At 39.2% G+C, this 4,587-nt stretch overlaps 1 pseudogene; it reads left to right on the forward strand.

The window, feature by feature from the left end:
- Nucleotides 1–868: 868 nt before the first annotated feature.
- LOC101604774 lies at nucleotides 869–1,802 on the forward strand (annotated as a pseudogene).
- The last annotated feature ends 2,785 nt before the right edge of the window (nucleotides 1,803–4,587 follow it).

Here is a 4,587-nt window from a genome sequence, read left to right on the forward strand (position 1 = left end):
CCCTGACATGCTCATATTCTCTCTTTCTCTCATAAATAAAAATAAAAAATAAAATAAAATATTTAAAAGTAATGGACTGGGTTAATGTGAGCAGGATTAGAGCCTCAGTATGGAGACTGCAAATTTCAGTTGCAATTCTTTGAGAGATTACCACCATTGAGGTTGGGCCAACTGTTCGTCATTGGACAGTAGAAGGCACACTGACTGTGAAATGAGGGAGCTTGAAGGAAGAATGCTGACGGAGTTTTTCCTGCCGCTCAATGTCAGCTTTATTCTTTCCTGGGTTAACAATTTAGTGGTCAACCTGGTACTGATTTTGGAAGTATGACAAATATAATAAAGAGAGGGTCATTGAATATGGCATAAATACATAGGATCATAGTCTCTGCATAGAGGTCATGAGCTGCCATGGAATGGAGCCATGAAGATGAATATGGGTTTCAGTGGAGACCCTGGGATTTTGGAGATGCCAGGATAGCCACCAAGGAGACTACTGGGTTGGGACAGCTTTTTACCAAGGCTGTAAGTAGCCCAAGTAGAGAGGCAGAATTTTGAGCATAGCTTCAGGGTTTGCTATTTGCCCTGCTTGTTTTCTATCATGTATTGGTCCTGTATTTTGTTTTGTTTTTCTTTGTTACACCTTCTTTCTGCTGTGGACATATTTACTCTGTACTATTATGTGTTAGATGTATTCAACTTGTTTTGATTTTACAGGCTCATATTAAAAGATGGCCTAGAATCTCAGAAGAGACTTTGGACTTTTAAACAGTACTGGGATTGGTAAAGACTATGAGCATCAGACAGGTTAGGTTTGCTTTAGCCCAGGGCCACGCTTTCCACCACAACCCATCCCTTCCCGTCCAATCCCATGCAGACATTTGGCAAGCCATCTGATGCCTTAATTTGGGGGAAGATATAAAACATTGATTGTGTCCTTCTTGCAAGACATGGGAGGCAGCACACCATAATACCTTCAAAAGTCAACTAGGTGAACATCTGGGCTTTGAAGGAAGAGGGTTGCACACAGGTCATAGTGACTACAGCTTGTGGCTCCTTGAGGGAAGAGATTCAGCCTGGCGATATTGTCATTATTGGTCAGTTCATTAACAGGACATCCAGAAGACCTCAGACCTTGTACAATGGAAGTCGTTCCTATACCCGGAGCGTATGCCATATCTCAATGGCTGAGCCATTTTGCCCCAAAACGAGACGTCCTCATAGAGATGGCTAAGAAGCTAGGACTTCACTGCCACTCCAGGGGGACAATGGTCACTATTGAGGGGCCTCGTTTCAGCGATCGGGCAAAGAGCTTCATGTTTCCTACCTGGGGAGCAGATGTTACCAACATGACTACTGTTCCAGAGGTGATTCTTGCTATGCAGGCATCACCATGGCAATGGATTATGATTGCTGGAAGGTACATGAAAAAGCAGTTTCAGTGGACCCTAAAAGAAAATGCCAATAAAGCCAAAAGTTTACTCTACACTACCATACCTCAGACAGGGCCAATGGAATGGCTACACACCTCCACTGGCAGTACCCCACGTGTATTAACAGAGACTGATGCCCTCATGGCCATGATTAAAATCAGACAAGATCAGGCACTCCAAACCTTGGGTAAAGAACCTAACACTATCATAACTCCCTTCTCCCTCGCTGACATACAATGGCTATTTAGGAACCACTCACAATTTGCCATCAGCCTAATAGGCTTCTCAGGTCAAACTGACAACCACTCCCCTAATGAAAAAGGGGTTCCTGCAATACCCCTTCTAAACTGTCTCCCACCCTGCCTCTTTTAAAAAAAACCCGGGAGCTCCCCTCCCCCCCCCCATTTTTACAGACAGGGGCAGGTGGGAGGGGGAGAGAGGAGCACTTGGTTTGTTGTCAGGGAAATGGGGTTATAAGCATTTGAGTGTGGTGGGGGAAGGACCTTAAGGAATTGGTGGGTTTAAATATTGCTAACCTATGCCTGGGGATGTTCTTTCCAGCAGGTAGGCAATGGCAGGAGGGATCAAGTGATCTAGGGTCTCAGGGGGATAGGCGGTGTGAAGGTACTGGCTGTTTCCTAGGCAACTGGCCAGAGGTTACAGGACTATGGGCAGACCCTAAGTTCAGGTGTACTGGGATTGGAATGGGAGTGGCCTCCTGTAGCCTGAGAGTCCTTAGCTGTGCCTGGCAGCTCAGGCCCCTCTGTTGAAGGCTCCAGCCTGTGCTGGTAGTACCTGACAGTTCTGTTTTTAGCTTTCTGAGGAAACTCCATACTGATTTGCACAATGGTTGTATCACATTGTACCTCACATCCTTCTTTCTTCACATCCTCTCCAGCCTGTATTGTTGTTTTCTTAATGCTAAACCCTACACATTACATGTTTGATGGTTAATGCAGTGGTTTAAGAATGGGATGTCCCCCATATCCTCAAGTCTTTGTGATTAAGCCTCATACTTAATCCTCAGCTATTGGACCCTTCAAGAGGTGGAACCTTGCTGGAGGAAGTATATCACTGGAGGTGGCCCAGCCCTACTGTGTGTTCATTAGCTTGTTCTTGCTGCTACCTCCCTGCTGATGTGAAAAGATGTGACACCCAGCTATCTTGTTTTGCTAGGCTAACCTTGCCATGATGAAACTTCCCTTCAAAACTGTAAGTTGAAATAATTGCTTTTCCTTCCTGCTTCTTGTTGGGTGTTTATCCCAGAAATTGGTACTGCAAAGTAGGGAAATTTCTATGATACATTGAACATGTAGTTTTGAGTCCTTTGGAGCTGGTTTGTAGGAGCTGATTTATATAACTAATTTTTTTGTGTGTTTTAGAATTTAATTTGGCTTAATATTTTCACTCAGCAGTTTTGATATTTGCTCAAGTGGTTGCCTGGATTAACTATTTGTTTCTTTCTTAATTTTAATAGGATTCCATTGTGTATATATCATAAATTTTGTTTTTCTACTTATTTATTGAGGAACATTTTGGGTTTTCCCAATATATGTCACTTATAAATAATGGTATTATAAACACCTTTGAATAAGTTTTATGTAGACATATGTTTTTGTTTCTTTTAGCTAAATAAATATTAGTGGAATTTCTGGGTTTTACTACAGGTATATATTTAACTTCTCAGAAACTGACAAGTTTTTTCAAAGTGGCTCTACAATTATATATTCCCACCAACAATATATGAGAAAGTTATAGTTCTTCCATCACTTTGCCAATATCACTTTAATTTTAGCTATTCTAATAAGTATGTTATGGTATCTTATTTTGGTTTTAATTTCATTTCCATAATCATTTTGTGTATTTTGTTATATGTTTACTGACCTTACATATGTTTTGTGAAATTTCTTATGATCTTTGCTCATCTTCTTCATTGAGTTGTTTTAATATTGTCTTAATACTTAGTTGTATTACTACTTATTTATAAGACACGTCAGTATGCTCCTGTTAAGTTTTTTGACTTATACTTGTGCTGGGAATATTTTCTTCAAGCCTGTGACTTACATCTTACTAGTGATATCTTCAAAAAGGAAGCTTTTAATTTAGAAGAAATCTAGTTTATCTATTTTAAGTTTTATTTTATGTTCTGTTCATTTTATGTGCTATTTTATAAACAATGCCTAATCCAAGATAGCAAAGATTTTCCCCTTGTTTTTCCTGGAAACTTACATAGTTTAGTTTTCAAATTTAGACCCACTCTAATTAATGATTACATTTTGTGTCAGGCAAGGAGAAATGTTCTTTTCTCCCCACAGTTATGCAGTTGTGTTCCAGAACTACTCAAAAGAGAAGTTCATTTGCTCATTGAACTACTGTAGTACCTTTGTTGACCAATTAATCATATATAGTAGGTCAGTTAATGGATTCACTCTTTTCAATTGATTTATACTAAATTGTGGCCTTTTAGCAAGTTTTAAAATCTTTGAAGTCATTGAAAGTCCTTCATTGGTGCTTTTTAATAAAATTATTTTTAGCAATTTCTATGTAAATGTTCATATCAACTTGTTAATTTCTACCAGAAGAGAAATCTAATGGAATTTTTGACTGGCATTGCCTTAAATTTATACAACAGCTTTGGAAAACGTACCATCTTAACAATACTGAATTTTCCAAGCAAGGAATTTAGCAACTTGTCCATTTATTTAGGTCATTTATAATTTTAACAATGTCTTGTAGTTTTTGTTGTATAGATCTTGAATCTTGTGTTCATTCCAACACAATACATAAAACAATTTTCTATTGAACATCCCACTTTGAAGAATGTACAGGATTAATATCATTTATATATAAAGATATAGAAACTAAGGTATTCACTTGAAGCATTACTAAAAATTTTTTGTAATTAAAAATAGTCCAGCCAAGGGTGCTGGCATACGCCTTTAATACCAGCAGTAGGGAGGCTGCGATAGGAGGATCACTATGAGTTCAAGGCCAGCCTGAAACTACATAGTAAAATCTAGATCAACCTGAGCTAAAGTGAGACTATTCCTTGAAAAAAAAAAAGAAAGAAAGTCCTATGGGGCTGGGAGATGCCTCAGCAATAAAAGGTGCTTGCAGAGCCTGCAGGCCTTGGCTCAATTCCCCAGCCACCCACGTA

The sequence above is a fragment of the Jaculus jaculus genome, chromosome 7 (assembly GCF_020740685.1).
Source record: "Jaculus jaculus isolate mJacJac1 chromosome 7, mJacJac1.mat.Y.cur, whole genome shotgun sequence".
Taxonomy (NCBI): domain Eukaryota; kingdom Metazoa; phylum Chordata; class Mammalia; order Rodentia; family Dipodidae; genus Jaculus; species Jaculus jaculus.